The sequence below is a fragment of the Bubalus kerabau genome, chromosome 1, assembly GCF_029407905.1.
Source record: "Bubalus kerabau isolate K-KA32 ecotype Philippines breed swamp buffalo chromosome 1, PCC_UOA_SB_1v2, whole genome shotgun sequence".
Lineage (NCBI taxonomy): Eukaryota > Metazoa > Chordata > Mammalia > Artiodactyla > Bovidae > Bubalus > Bubalus kerabau.
In genome coordinates this window covers 200,005,682-200,022,329 of record NC_073624.1, presented here as the reverse complement: position 1 = coordinate 200,022,329, position 16,648 = coordinate 200,005,682, and the positions used below count along the sequence as shown (strand labels likewise).

Genomic DNA, 16,648 nt, shown 5'->3' with positions numbered 1-16,648 from the left:
AAATCACCCTGCATCTGTGCCGAGCCCTGAATCCCAAAGGCTGTGGATTCAAACCTTGGCTTCAGGAACTATCAGTGACTTATATGCCTATACTGAGAAGTCAAGGAGGCAGTTCAAACCCCAGAGCCGGCTGTAACAAGACTGAAGTCTCTTATGCCCACAGGGCTGCTGATCCCATTCTACAGGAATGCTGAAAACAGCAGCTTTCCCAGAGAGAGACTCCAAACTATACTCTTAGGTGATACAACCCAAGCCAAGCTCCTTTACATGGCCAGAGACAGAGCCAAGGAAATTCCTGTCAGTTCCACAGTTCTTTTTGAACTCTTTAGTCACCAGACATCTGGAATTACAACCAAAAAAATTTAGGAAAATTCATAGAGGACTCAAATGGTAATAATAGCGGCCTTTTGAAGATATTCCACACAACAGGAATTAATCAACCATATAATTTTCCAGTTATTTTACCAGCCATAGAAAATATTTTATGGACAAGGATACTGGGATTCAGAGATCCTAAAAAACTTAATAAGTAGCAGAACCAGGATTAGAATGCAGGTCCACCTGAGTGTTTCTCAAAAAGGGACAATGTTGCCCCCTACAGAATATTTACTAATATTAAATTATTAATGACTCCAGATAGTACCTGGGCATTTTGAGTTGCTGTACCTAGAGGGAGAGCAGTGGTCGTCGAGTGGGTAGAGGTCAGGGACGCTGCTAAACCTCCTGCCATGTACAGGACCACCCCCACCGCATAGAATCACCCAGCCCAAAATGTCAGTATTGCTGAAGCTGAGAATCTGCCCCACCCACCCCCCCACCTCCCCACTTATCTGACTCTAAACCTGACTTCAAGCTTTGCAAAGCATTTGGCATCTATATATACAGAGAAACACAGATGAGACTGCAAAGGTGTAGCTTGGGGCTGAAGAGGATGAAAGGGAATGGAACTTATTGAGATGCAGATCTCCATTCATTTGTAATGAAGAGATGGGAGTGAACAGGCCACAGAATTCAAGTCAAAAAACTCCATGCATCATTCAAAGGAACTGTTAGGATTTCCCTGGTGGCCCAGTTGTTAGGACTCCATGCTTCCAGTGCAGGGGGCACAGGTTCCATCCCCAGTTGGGAAAGATCTTGCATGTCACATGTGGAACCAACCACCATGCCCCCCTCAGAAAAAGGAAAAAACAAAAACAAGTAACCATCCCCTTTGTTAGCTGAGGAACACTGCCCAGCATAGCGGAGAATACTGAAGATATCAATGGCTCTGGACAAAACCAAGCATTCCAGTCCAGGGAACCTTTTGTCCTGGCTGCCTTCTGACCCTTGTCTGCCTGCCTGCCCTGGGGTTGTTGGGGTAACCCTCTTATCCCAGCTCCCCATGGCTGGCTGGGAGTGAACTCTGCCATGTCTACTTCATCAGAGGCCCAGGCTCAGGCTATCAGCACCTGGATCTGAGCCAACAGGGGACTGAGCAGGGCTGCTGGTACCAGACACCCAGGCCTGTTCTCTGTCCTCCCCCTCCTAATAAATGGCTTTCTGGGCTCTGCTTGTGCATGTATCATGGCCTCCCTGTTAGCAAGATAGCCATTTATCTATGCCTGATAGGAGTATGAAAAACAGAAGCTTTCTTGGATTGTAGTTTAGTGGACATGCTCACTCATCCATTTTCTCCATCATGAACCAGTGATAAATCTACTAGGCAATGTCTGCATCTCTCAGTGGAGATGTCCTCAGCCCCTCCAGATGTAGGCAGTGTTGGAGGAATTGCACAAGGATTTCAGGAAGAGCCTTTATGTCTGCCCCAGCACACGCTCTCCTCTGCTCCCAACAAGAGATGTAGCCCCTGTGCTCTTCGCACAGATCTGTTTTCTTCCCCAGCAGGGCACTCACCTCTCTGTATCCAATTCCAAATCCAATTCCTGGCTGGCTGGCTGGCTTCTGAGCTTGCTCCAAGCTCTCCTTGCCCATAGTTACATTCCCAATGCTTAACAGGGGGGCTGATCCTACTGGGTGGATCAGATTCTATTAGTTAAGGGAATAAATGAGATGCTATTTGTATAGATATCCTTACAGCAGTTTATTTTATTTACTGCATTGTCACTTTTAAGATACCCGGCTCATCAAAAAACAGAAAACTCCTTGAAGGCTGGGGCCATGTATTCTCAATGCCTGGTCCATTTTAGGAGCTAAATGATTGAATGAGTGAAAAGAATTAATTGAAACAATCGAGGTTTGAGATTATTTTTTCTTTTTAAATTGAAGTCTCACTGATTTATGGACTGTCCCCAGTGACTCCCTGGTAAAGAATCCACCTGCAACTCAGGAGACTAGGGTTTGATCCCTGGGCCAGGAAAATTCCTTAGAGGAGGAAATGGTAACCCACTCCAGTATTCTTGCCAGGAAAATCCCAGACAGACAGAGGAGCCTGGTGGGCTACAGTCCATAGGATCACAAAGAGTCAGACAGGGCTGACCAACCGAACACAAATGCATGCATCATTGATTTACAATGTTGTGTTAATTTCTTCTCTACAGTAAAGTGATTCAGTTATACATATATATACATTCTCTTTTACATTCGCTTCCATTGCTGTGTATCACAGGATATTAAATATAGTTCCCTGTGAGATACAACAGGACCTTGTTTATCCATCCTATATACAATAGTTTGTGTCTGCTAGCCCCATATTCCCACTTCATCTCTCCCCCACTCACCCCTCCCCTGGCAACCACACTCTGTTCTTTTATGCCTGTGAGTCTGTTCATATTCATAGATAAGTTTGTGTCATAGTTTAGATTCCATGCACACATAATATCATATCATATCTGTCTTCCTTTTTCTGATTTACTTCACTTAGTATTGTTAGGTAGTTAGAACAGGAAAAAGGAGTCCAGAATGGCAGTGACTAAAAGACAAAAGAAGGGAAAAGCCCACGAAAACAGAACAAAGGAAGGTCCGAGGACTGGAGTGAGGACCTCAGGTGACGCAAACAGCCTCCTGGCTAGCCCACTTTACATAGGGCAGGCTCAGGGAGAGGAGAAAAAAATACAGAAAAAGAGGAGCCAAAATTGAGTCTCGGGCCTCTCTTCTCTTCACGTCTTCTGGGTCAGCCTGTCTTCAAGTCTCGAGGGTGTATTTTCCTTTGCTTGCCAAATAAAACTGAGCTGTAACACTGATCCGCTGGTCACTTCATATTTTTGCTGCAGCGAGACATATCCGAGGAAATTACAAACTCCCCTGACAGTACGATAATCTCTAAGTCTATCCATGTTACTGCAGATCGCAAATTTTCATTCTTTTTTATGGCTGAGTAGTATTCCATTGTAAATGTATATGCCACATCTTTATCCAGTCATCTGTCAATGGACATTTAGGTTGTTTCCATGTCTTGGCTGTTGTGAATAGTGCTGCTATGAACATAGGGGTGCATGTATCTTTTTGAATTATAGTTTTGTCTGGATACATGCCTCAGAGTGAGATTGCTGGACTATACGACAACTCAATTTTTAGTTTTCTGAGGAATCTCCATACTGTTTTCCATAGCAGCTGTACCAATTTACATTCCCACCAGCAGTATAGGAGGGTTCCCTTTTCTCCATACCCTTTCCAACATTTGGTATTTGTAGACTTTTTAGTGATGGCCATTCTGACCAGTGCGAGGAGGTGTCTCATTGTAGTTTTGATTTGCATTTCTCTAATAATTGATGCTTTTGAACTGTGGTGTTGGAGAAGACTCTTGAGAGTCCCTTGGACTGCAAGGAGATCCAACCAGTCCATTTTGAAGGAGATCAGCCCTGGGATTTCTTTGGAGGGAATGATGCTAAAGCTGAAACTCCAGTACTTTGGACACCTCATGCAAAGAGTTGACTCATTGGAACAGACCGGATGCTGGGAGGGATTGGGGGCAGGAAGAGAAGGGGACGACTGTTGGGGGCCGGCATGAGGCACTCCGCCCATGGCAAAGGTCATGAGGAAGGAGGCTCGACATACGCAAAGGCGGGATCGAGCCTCAGGAGTCCCCCTGGAAATCCTCGAGCATCTACCCCCATAACCAGAGCCTGCCTACTTTACTACTTTGTGCTCTCACCTACACCTCTGACTTTACGGGGGGCTGTCCCCCACCACCTCTTTCGGAGAAGGAGTTAACTTAAAGCTCCAGTTGATAAAAACCCCTGGGCGTGACAAGAGTGTTTTAACCTACAAACTCCTCTGAAGGTTCTCTAGCCTGCCTGACAGGCTTGTCCGGCCACATGTGATTGCTCACAGCCTCCCAACCATGAGAGGCACAAGATGCTTTAAACCTTCTAAAAACAGGTTCTTTAGAAAAGTTAGAAAATTATTAGTATAAGTATAATGGGCTGATTAGAAATCATATTGGTGAAGGGTTTTTCATTTGTTGAGCCAATGTTTACTGCTAAGTCTCCACATCCCCTGCCCTTATACACATTAATGAATATATAGAAGAAATAAGTATTAACCTTTGATATTAATCACGTTAGACCTTAGGCTAAGTAAATTCTTTCCTTAACTAAAACCCACTACACCCTCACCCTATAGGAATGTAACTTTATTTGGGTGGCGTCTGTTTTAAGAATAATCACCCCTGGAGAAATAAGTGTCCTGGTTGACTGACCGCTGTCACAAGGAGAGGGTCGTAAATTGTCAGCAGGCCCCCTGGCCAGAAGATGATGTAACACCCCTAAGACCTCTGTATACATTTGTATGAAGCACCTGACTTTGATAAAAGTCAGGACTGCTGACCCCACGTGACTTTTGCATAACACCTCAGTGTATAAAAGTAGACCATGGAAAATAAAGAATGGGGATCAGTTCCTCGAAAGACTGGTCTCCCCATGTCTCTCTCTCTCTCTCACTCTGGTTGAGTCTCCATCTGGAGCGCGGAACCCACCATGCTTACTAATTATGCCTGGGCTTCTAAGATCCGACCGGGGAGGCCTCAGTGTCTCCTCTCCTTTGGGAGAACGGAAGGACGCCTGCGGCCTACGTAAGTGGTGCAAGCTTCTTGTCTTGAAGTTTTATTGGTCCCCCGCGTAAACCAAGCTACTCAGCCTCTTTTCTCCACTGAATTTTCCTACTGAGCTATCCTTATTCTATTCCTTAATTAACGTTTAATTAAGCAGTTGTTCCCTGACCCTCGCCTAGCCGTCTCTCCTTCGAATACCCTGGATCAGCTGGGGCTGGACCCCGGCAGGTGGCGCCCGAGACAGGATATTCCAAGGTAAGCTCCCTGCAATTAGGGTCATCAGCTCTATTGCTCCCCCGTTCTCGGAACAACTGGGTCATCAGCCCTCTTGTTCCCCCACGGAGCAGTTTGGGTCATCAGCTCTACTGCTTCTCCCTCGGAACAGTTTTGGGTCATCAGCCCGCTGTTCCCCCCCCGGGACAATCTGGGTCATCAGCCCAATTGTTCTTCCAGTTCGGGACGGCTAGGACCCCACTCAAGGGTGCCGCGGACCCCCCTGTAGGATAGACAGGGCGAGAGGAGTGGGAAGTGTTGAAAGTGTTGAAGAGTTAGAGAGAAAAAACGGTTTCTAAAAAGGCTGACAAGAAAGGCCTGATCTTTTGATAGCTAAAAGCAAAATCTATTATACTTAATTTTCTGACATGGGTAACACTGAAACTAAGAATGGCAACTCTTTATACAAGTAATCTTGAAACTGTTAAAGAGGCTACTGTTAATTTAGATACTTGGGTGAAGGTAAAAAACCAACTAAAAACTTATCCTATAAATATGATTCAAAATGTTCTGGACCCTCGTCATGAGGCTGTGGGATAACCTATGGGAGAGGCTATAGCGGTGGATGGTAGTGGGTCTCCACCTTCTGCGCAGATCATATTTTCTGCCATTGATGAGGAAAAGGAGGGAGACTGTGCTCTACCTCCCGAGGAGTGAGAGGGCTTACAGGACGCTGCGGCCGGGCGCCCTGGTGAGCCCCCTCTCCCTCTACACAAACCTTTAAAAATTTATCCAACAATTTCTGATTTAAGGCGACTACTCCACCTCCGCTTGCACCTCCCAGGGCCTAAGAATTCCCCAGTTTACATCCAAAGCCTCCCAGAGCATTGCCTAAGGTTGAAAAAGATTAAAAGTTTTCTTTTAAACAAAGTAGCTTTTAAAGAATACACAATATACAGAGCCTGCTCCTTGCAAAAAACCCCCTCAGGGGGGCCTCACCCAAGCAAAAAAAAAAAAAAGAGAAAAAGAAAAAAGTGAAAAAGAAAAAAGGAAAGAAAACAGAGAAAGATCTAAAGATAAAAAAAAAGAACTAAAGAGTGAAAAGGAGAGAGGAACGGAGAAATAAGGAATCAGGGAATGCAGCAAGATAGAAAAAGGAAAAAAGGAAGTTAGAAAAAGAGATACAGAGAGAAAGAGAGGGGGAGAGAGAAAGAAAGTAAAAAGGACGAAGGGAGAATGAAAGAGGGAAACAGGAAGGAAATGATAGAAAGTAAAAGAGAAAAAAAAAAGGAGAAAGGAAAGAAGATAGAGTGAGGGAAAGAAAACTTGAGAAAGATTTAGAGAAGAAGGAAAAAAAAATCAGCAGAGGAGAGAGGAGAGGACTTACAGGACACTGTTGCCAGACGCCCTGGCGAGCTACCTCCCCCTCTGCGCAAACTTTAAAAAAAAAACTTATCCACCACTTTCTGATTTGGGGCGATAGCCGCCGCCTCCGTTTGCGCCTTCCAGGGCCCAAGAGTTCCCCACTTTGCCCCCAAAGCCTCTCAAAGTGTTGCCTAAGCCTGAAAAAGATAAAAAGTTTTTTAAACAGTGGAGCTTTTAAAACAGACTGCATGCACAATATGCAAAGGTGCTCCTTGGAGAAAACCCCCTCAGGGGGGTCTCACCCAGGCTAAGAGAAAAGCAGAAAGGTAAGGGGATTTAGCAACAATATTAACCCTTGACAAGCCGGTTACTCCAATTCCAATGGGAGTGGCTGGCCCCCTACCTGAGGGCATTGTAGGACTTGTGCTAGGGCGTAGCTCGCTTTCTGGAAAAAAAAAAAAAGAGAGAGAAAAGAAAAATTTCGGTGGTGCATGGTGTAGTCGATTCTGATTATATTGGAGAAATTAAAGTTTTGATCTCGCTGCCTACCAAAACTGTGCAAATTAATAAAGGTCAAAGAATAACACAGTTTTTGCTTTTACCTTATCAGACAGGAAAAAATTTGACTTCTCAAGCTAAGAGCCACAGAGCGTTTAGATTTAGTGATCTAGCTTTTTGGGTGCAGGAAATTACAGCTCCAAGGCCTTTAAAAGATCTTTTAATTCAAGAAAATAAAATGTCAGGGCTATTAGACACAAGAACAGACATCTCTTAACATTGCTGGAAAAAACTGGCCCAGTTCCTGGCCCACGCATACTACTGAAAATGAGTTGGTGGGATTAGAGAAAGTGGTATGCAGGGTGGGAATGCTGTAGAAAAAAAGGTGAGGGAGAGTTTAAAACCTTGAGGAGTAGTGAGTTCCCCATTGCTGGAAGTATTCAAGCAAAGATTAGATGGTTGCTTGTCATCTAAAAAGCTATAGACCAGATTTAGGTTACAAAATGATAACTGGAAAAGCTTATAAAGATGTTGTACAACACCTCTTTATTTGCTTCTCATATTTAAGTCTGCCAAAAGTTTTAAAAACTGCCCCTTTGAAGCGGAGAGATTGTTTACTAACTTTAAATGATTTCCAAAATTATTAGGAGACATTAATTGGATACGCCCACATTTAAAACTGACTACTGCAGATTTAAAGCCTTTGTTTGATTACTTAAAAAGCGATCCTAATTCCAGTTCTAAGAAAAAGTTGATTAACGAGACAGAGACAGCTCTTGTTAAAGTAGATGAGACTTTAAATGATCAGTTAATTAGGATTAATAATACCAAAAGATGAGATTAAATTATTCTTGCCACAAAACATACACCTACAGGGTGCTTGTGACAAAAAGGCCCATTGGTTCCATCTACCAGTGACCCCAAGAAAAATAGTTTTATCTTATCCCAGCTTGGTTGCACAATTAAGTATAAAAGGAGGAAAAAAGAAGTATGGAACCTTTTAGAAAAGAAGTAGCAAATATAGTAATTCCATTCAATAAGGATCAACTGCAAGTCTTTTACAAGATAGTGATCATTGGCAAGTTGCCCTGATAGATTTCAGGGATCAAATTTTGTTTCATTTGCCCTCAAGCCCCCATAGTAGTTAAAAGTTCAAAGATGTTAGATTGGCAGTTTGAGGATACCTGTGGAACTTTCCAACCCTATGTAGTTCCTACGCTCCCCTTTACCCTATGGGGGAGGGACGTGCTGTCTCAAATAGGAGATACTCAGAGAAGGGTTTTCTCAATTTCTTAGTTATCAACAGGCGGTACAATTAACAATACTATATATATTATTATTATAAATACATAATATAAATATATTTGCCTAATTGCAGTTTGCCTAATTAGATATGGGTATACATAATTCTATTTATAGATCTATACTTAACTAATTTGTATATAAATTAAAATGTATACTATATATGCATATTATATATATACTGTATAATTAAATGTATATTGCAGTAATATAATGTGTGTGTGGCTGATTGATGCTGTGATGATATATGTTCTATATACTGTATAATTATATTATATATGTGTGACATATATTATTGCAGTACATTGGTTTGTGTTGGTTGGTATTAGCTGTGTACGTATTGTATTGCTTTAATATATATTAATTAATAATTATAAAGATTAATTCAAGTATATTGATTTATATATATTAGATGTCAATAAGTTTATACTTGTTGCCATATATAAATACATATATAAATACATTTTGCATTTAGGCATATTTATATACCAAAATGAGATAAGGAGTTTATACATTTGTTATTTAAATTTATACAGAGACCTAAACTAAACATTAGACCTAAATTAACATATCCCTAAATTTATGTTGTTAAAATGTAAATTTTAAAAATTTAAAAAATTAAATTGACAACTGCTTGACAATTCCTTTACCATGAAACCCCCATAGGTGTAATTGGGGTAGCCAGACAAAAAATTGGTTCTATGGCAAAACGGCCCCCTAGAGTGGGTCCATCTTCCCGCTCAAACTAAAAAAGTAGTGGCTTCTTATCCAGGATTGATAGCTACTTTGATATTAAAAGAAAAAAGCGGAACATTAAATTATTTGGTAAAGAGACATCAGAAATTGTAATTCCATATAATAAGAAACAACTTGATGCTCTTCTAATGTTTGAAAATTGGCAGATTGCTATAGGGAACTATTTTGGTCAAATTTTTGCATCATTTACCTTCACATGTTTTGTTGAATTTTATATCCAGACATCCAGTTATTTTTCCTGTCAGATGTAAACAATCTCCTATTCCAAATGCCCAGATAGTTTTTACTGATGGGTCAGCAAATGGTAAAGCCTCCATAGTCACTAAAAATCACCAAAAGGTTTTAGAAACATGGGAAACTTCAGGTCAAAGAGCTGAAATAACAGCAGTCGTAGAGGCTTTTGCTATGTTTGCAGATGAGGAATTTAATCTTTATTCTGATTCTCAGTATATTGTCAGGTTGTTTCCACATATTGAAACTGTGGTTTTGCTGAAAATAAAACTACCATATTTCATTTGTTAAGTAAATTACAGCAACAAATTTGGAAAAAGAAAATATTTTTTATTGGACACATTTGGGCTCATTCCGGATTGCCCGGCCCTTTAAATGCCTTTAATGATTTGGCTGACTTGTTAACCAGAAATACAGTGGCTACTGTGATTGAGGAGGCCAGAGCCTCTCACTCACTTCATCATCAATATGCTACTGCTTTAAGATATCAATTCCAAATTCCCAGAGAAACTGCTAGGGAGATTGTGCGCTCTTGCTTACACTGCCCCACTGTTTATAATAGTTTACCTATGGGAGTTAATCCTTGCGGTCTCAAACCTAACGTACTCTGGCAAATGGATGTTAACTCATGTCTCTTCATTTGGAAAACTGTCCTTTGTTCATGTAACTGTAGATACCTTTTCTCACGTTATTATTGCAACTGCTCGTACAGGGGAAGTAGTTAAAGATGTGATACAACATCTCTTTACTTGTTTTTCATATTTGGGCCTGCCAAAAGCTCTAAAAAACTGACAACGCTCCTGCTTACACTTCTAAGTCTTTTCAGGAATTTTGTATAAAGTTTCAAATTAAACATAATACTGTCATCCCTTATAATCCCCAGGGACAGGCCATTGTTGAAAGAGCGCATCAAACATTAAAAATCCAAATTCAAAAACTAAAAGAAGGGGAGTTTAAGTATAGCTCTCCCCATCAAATCTCCCCATCAAACATGCTCTTTTTGTAATAAATATTCTAAATACTGATCTGGCTGGAACTACTGCAATGCTTCGTCATTGGTGCCTAGAGCAATTAAATGCAAAACCATTAGTCAAATGGAAGGACCTCTTCTCAGGACAATGGGAGGGTCCTGACCCATTATTAACTAGCGGTCGAGGATGTGCTTGTATTTTTCCACAGGACGCAGATTCACCAATTTGGGTTCCAGACAGGCCAGGTTCACGGCCGCATTCGCTCGCCCCGCCCACCAGGCAGCTCTCGCCTCCGCGCTTCCAGCCTCGCCCTGCACTCTCCTCGCTGCACCCCACGACCTAGAGCAAAGAAGTTTGTGCAGCAAGTGAGGGCCAGAGAGGAGAGCGCACCCGCAAAGTGCCATCCAGACCAGCGCAGCGCCCGCCAGCAGGGGAGATAAGATAAACATCGAGATCCCGGCGAGACTGACAGGGCTGCTGCAGCGTGAACTCCAACCAAAAAATAATTCTACTTATTCTGTTTTAGCTTGTCTACCCTCGCCTTATGTTTTCCTTTTTACTAATGACTCCAACAAACTTAATGTATTCATGAATTATTCAGGTGGACCTAACGTGGTAACTTGTGAACAATGTATGCTTTCATCTTGTTTAAACCCTCAATGTAATGTTTGCTCCTTTGTGGTGTTACAATGCCCATCCTATCTTATGGTGCCTATATGATAGCTATGGTCTTGCCGTGTTACAGCAACTACAGGATTTAATGCGATCGCGACGGTTTGTGGGCCTACTTATTTTAGGAATATCAGCTTTAATAGCAGCAATTAGTTCTGTTACTGCGGCAGCAATATCATTGACTCAACAAGTGCATACTGCCCAATATGTTGATACTATGTCTAAAAATGTCTCTTTAACTCTAGCAACACAGGAAGTTATAGATAGAAATTTAGAGATGAGAGTAGACGCCTAAGATGCCTTAGAAGAGGCAATAATGCATAGTGGCACTGAGTTACAGGCTTTAAAGGTGAAGATGGCTTTGACATGCCACGCTGATTACAGGTGGATATGCGTGACATCTTTGAAGGTAAACGAGACAGATTATGAATGGGAAAAGATTAAAAATCATATCTCAGGTGTTTGGAATAGTTCTGATATTGGCCTGGACTTAGGGAAACTTCATAATCAAATACAGACCTTGGAACACTCTCGACTGGATTTTACCGCCGCTGGAGCAGCTAATGACTTTTTTCACACCTTCTCTAACTTTATTTCTGGAAAAAATATTCTGTCTAATATCCCTAGTTATGCTGTCGTTGGTGCTCAAATCCTACTTCTCATAAACATTCTTCCTTGTATTGTCAGGATTCTTCGGCAGAGCATTCGGAAGCTCTCGACTGAGCTGCATCTGGCTGTTTTAAGAAATAAAAAAGGGGGAGATGTTGGGGGCCGGCATGAGGCACTCCGCCCATGGCAAAGGTCATGAGGAAGGAGGCTCGACATACGCAAAGGCGGGATCGAGCCTCAGGAGTCCCCCTGGAAATCCTCGAGCATCTACCCCCATAACCAGAGCCTGCCTACTTTACTACTTTGTGCTCTCACCTACACCTCTGACTTTACGGGGGGCTGTCCCCCACCACCTCTTTCGGAGAAGGAGTTAACTTAAAGCTCCAGTTGATAAAAACCCCTGGGCGTGACAAGAGTGTTTTAACCTACAAACTCCTCTGAAGGTTCTCTAGCCTGCCTGACAGGCTTGTCCGGCCACATGTGATTGCTCACAGCCTCCCAACCATGAGAGGCACAAGATGCTTTAAACCTTCTAAAAACAGGTTCTTTAGAAAAGTTAGAAAATTATTAGTATAAGTATAATGGGCTGATTAGAAATCATATTGGTGAAGGGTTTTTCATTTGTTGAGCCAATGTTTACTGCTAAGTCTCCACATCCCCTGCCCTTATACACATTAATGAATATATAGAAGAAATAAGTATTAACCTTTGATATTAATCACGTTAGACCTTAGGCTAAGTAAATTCTTTCCTTAACTAAAACCCACTACACCCTCACCCTATAGGAATGTAACTTTATTTGGGTGGCGTCTGTTTTAAGAATAATCACCCCTGGAGAAATAAGTGTCCTGGTTGACTGACCGCTGTCACAAGGAGAGGGTCGTAAATTGTCAGCAGGCCCCCTGGCCAGAAGATGATGTAACACCCCTAAGACCTCTGTATACATTTGTATGAAGCACCTGACTTTGATAAAAGTCAGGACTGCTGACCCCACGTGACTTTTGCATAACACCTCAGTGTATAAAAGTAGACCATGGAAAATAAAGAATGGGGATCAGTTCCTCGAAAGACTGGTCTCCCCATGTCTCTCTCTCTCTCTCACTCTGGTTGAGTCTCCATCTGGAGCGCGGAACCCACCATGCTTACTAATTATGCCTGGGCTTCTAAGATCCGACCGGGGAGGCCTCAGTGTCTCCTCTCCTTTGGGAGAACGGAAGGACGCCTGCGGCCTACGTAAGTGGTGCAAGCTTCTTGTCTTGAAGTTTTATTGGTCCCCCGCGTAAACCAAGCTACTCAGCCTCTTTTCTCCACTGAATTTTCCTACTGAGCTATCCTTATTCTATTCCTTAATTAACGTTTAATTAAGCAGTTGTTCCCTGACCCTCGCCTAGCCGTCTCTCCTTCGAATACCCTGGATCAGCTGGGGCTGGACCCCGGCAGACGACAGAGGATGAGATGGCTGGATGGCATCACTGACTCGATGGACGTGAGTCTGAGTGAACTCCGGGAGTTGGTGATGGACAGGGAGGCCTGGCGTGCTGCGATTCATGGGGTCGCAAAGAGTTGGACATGACTGAGCAACTGAACTGATCTGAACTGAATAATTAGCAATGTTGAGCGTATTTTCATGTGCCTGCTGGCCACCTGTATGTGAGACAGTAAACTGTCTTTGTATTAATATTTGATTTATGACATCAAACTGACATAGAGGTCACATAGCTGTGTGTGTTTATCAAAACTCATAGAGCTATACACAAAACAGGGTGAATTTTGCTCTGTACAAATTCAGTTTAAGTTTTTAATGAAAAATAAAATTTTAAACATACCATGAAAAATAAATCACTTTTCTCTAGTATGTAATCATGATCATTATAAAAATGTTAAAGCAGCTCTCTCCCTTAAAAATATTATATAAGAAAAGATGCAGGTTGTTACAGAAGCATGACTTCATCATCATAGAAATGAACATTTCATAACTATCTTCAGAATGTCAAAGTAATCTTATTTCATATACAGACTCTTGGTAAAAATGAGGCATTTCCAGTTCCTCAAAGTCAACATTCAGCTACAGATATGTTTTCAGAGAGTAAATGTTGTTTTAGCAGATGTCACTCTTGTAGATTTTTTTTAAATGATATGTGCTAAAACTCCTGAGTTTTGAAAATATATTTTGCCTCAAGGATTTATTTACCTCTATCCCAACATCATAAAGTAACATGCATAAACTACCAGGAACAGCTTTCTAAGGACAGAGAGACTTAATAGGGCCCTATATTAGCAGAATATTTCCAAAATTACAAATATTTCATAATTAAAAAAAAAACAATTTAATAATGGGAAGGGTGAGTAGTAAACAGAACACCAGAGAGCATGTCTTTGGTGCAAAGCAACTGGATTATCATGGTCTTTCTTCTTTCAGTCTTCCAGGATTCCCCAAGCTGACATCAAAACCACCCATCTCTCGATTCTTTTGGCGCTTTCTGTTTATATCTTTGGAGACTGGGATCATCGGCCTAAGGCAGACTCCATCTGGGCCACGTGTAGAATGAATACAGTATGAGTTTTGTGTGTGTGTGTTCTTTTGTTTGACTTGTGGTTTTTGAAAGTTTTGAATTTGTTTTGAACATTTCCAAAATTGGCAAATTTCCTGTATACATCCACTGTTCCAGTTTCTCTTGCAAAATCGGAAAGATCTGGCAATGCCCCATCCACGCTTCCATGTGGCCGGAGCCGAGTGGTGGCTGCTTTCTATAGAAGGAGCCTGTGCCCTGTGGTTTTCCAGTGTCTCTACAACCCCCTGTGTTACCTCTCTGGTCCTGGAGACTTTGGATACACCACCCAGGCCTAAGGAAGAACCAGCCCTATGGAACTCTGTACAAACCACTTAACATGGTAAGCAGGCGGAGGTCATTGCAGAGACTCTCCCAACCAGTGCTGAATCAAAGAATGAGCTTATGGGTGTGGTCAAAGCCAAGAAGATAGAGCGAAGCTCCGCAGGCTTTAGAGGACCAGGGACGTCGCCATGGAAGTTGCAGTTGGCTTTGGGACGGTCTGACTGACAGTGGACAGGGATTCCCCAGGATGGCAGTGCTGTGCAACGACTGGTATCGTCGGGGAAGGGACCCCCATGACGTGACTGTGGCAGTCTATGCAGTGGCAGTTTCCTTGCACAAAAGTACCAGAACCACAGGAAAGCAGGGATCCCGTGGGAGTTCCACCTTTATTCAAGGGCTCCGAGTGCTCATCAATGCCACTGCTGTTGAACAAGGCAGGGGCAGGGGCTCTGGCTTCGGAAACCTTCACAGTGGCCTCATTTTGACCAGCCACTCCTATCCTCTCTTGTATTGATTTGCAATATCTACTTTATCTCTTCAGTTAGACAGTTACTTTCTGTGGACTGGGGAAATACCAGGTTGGCCAAAAAGTTCGCTTGGGTTTTTCCATGCCATCTTACAGAAAAACCCAAACCTTTTCGGCCAACCCAATACGTTATGTTTCTCTTGTTACCTTCTAAGACCGACTGCTATATGTTAGACAAACAGCTTGTACTCCTTATTTGTTCTAAATTGAATCAGCGTGCTGTCTTCAGTATCCTAAGTAAGATCATACAAACGGCTGAGCGGTCGTGGCAGGAACTACACTGCGGTCATAGGACCTTCCACTTGGCCCCTGCCTTGCTGTCTGTGTTATTAGCCTGGACCTGTTTGACCCCTGCCAGGCTGGAGCATCCACAGAGTGTAAAAACTCTCTAAGCTATATATCGAGAAGCATTCCAAAGTACTGTTCAATAGTAATGGGAGTGGTCTGCAGGCTCACCTGATTACACCTGGGAACAGGTATTACATGGCTATTGTATTCTCTGTGGGATTTTGAGGTTAAAAGATTTCAGAGCGCAGATCTTCTCTCTGAAGACTGTACGGTTTCAAACAGCAACCAGCCAACTGTCAAGAGGGATGTGTACCTACACTCACATAGGATTCTAGTGGAAATGAGCTCAGGCATCTATGAAAAGGAAGAGTCCTCTGTTACTGTAAACACGGCTTCATTAGCCTTGCCTCTCTTTAGTTTACACCCCGCCTTCTAATTATGCCCTAATTTGGATGGTACAAACATCTAACAATTCCTCCACCAACAGCTTTTCCAATTAGTAAGAAAATCAGTGGCAGATGTGAAATCCGTGGGATGCTGAATGTAAAATGTTAATTAATTTTAAAAAACTGTAAAGCCTCTGGAAAACCTTTTCTGAAAAAACTTCGTATGGTGGTCTCATTAACACAGACCATGGAATAGCTTTTTCTTTTATCATGCTACCCTTTGAGTCTGATTCTTAGCATTTCCAGATTCTTCTCTGAGTCTGAAGCTGTTTGGGAAATTTATTAACTCTTCAATCACTGGCTAAGTGACCCTGGAATTGGTTACTCTGATATCTTTGACCAAGTATCTGACTGTCCTGTCTGGCGATCAACAAGGTCCTGCCCCCTGCCCCCCGACTCCTACCTTTACCACATAGCAATGTGAGAAAAGCCACAGAGTCAATGAGGGTAAATGATGAGGGTCTGGGTCTCTCCTTAGGGGGTTTATCTTATATTCCAAAAGGTCTCAAGACCCTCAGGTTACCCCTGAGAATTTGTGCAACAGAATTGTCCCCAAAGATGGTATAAATGAGAACAATGTCTCTGCCTCCTGGTTTATTGGGTTTCATGCTTTCAGGGACCAGCTGGGGACCAGCTGGTCAGTAAGTCAGTCTATCTAAGTGGAAAAAGGAGTTACAAGACTTAAAAATGGAGAGGGTCATTTTTAGTCACCCCTACAAAAAAAAAATTGATAGAAATTAATTCATATGCTTGGAACCCAGTGTTGCCAAGGCGCTCACCTCATGGCATATGAAGTTCTCCTCTGAGGCAAGGCTGCAACTCCGCCTGCATTTTTTTCCTGCAGCGTCCCCTGCTGTCACTTTGGAGGATACCAGCTGGCCTTGACGTGACTTGGCTTTCTCTTCCTAGCTTGATCTCAGCCACGGCATCCTTCCAACACTTCTACTGAA

General features: G+C 42.4%; 1 long non-coding RNA gene across 1 annotated transcript in view; it reads left to right on the top strand.

Annotated features, from left to right (window-relative positions):
• Positions 1 to 14,150, top strand: part of LOC129629639 (uncharacterized) — a 32,155-nt gene extending 18,005 nt beyond the window's left edge. Inside the window, exon 2 of the long non-coding RNA XR_008703301.1 lies at positions 14,024 to 14,150. This is a non-coding gene — a long non-coding RNA (uncharacterized LOC129629639). The remainder of the gene's footprint in view (positions 1 to 14,023) is intronic.
• Positions 14,151 to 16,648: the final 2,498 nt, after the last annotated feature.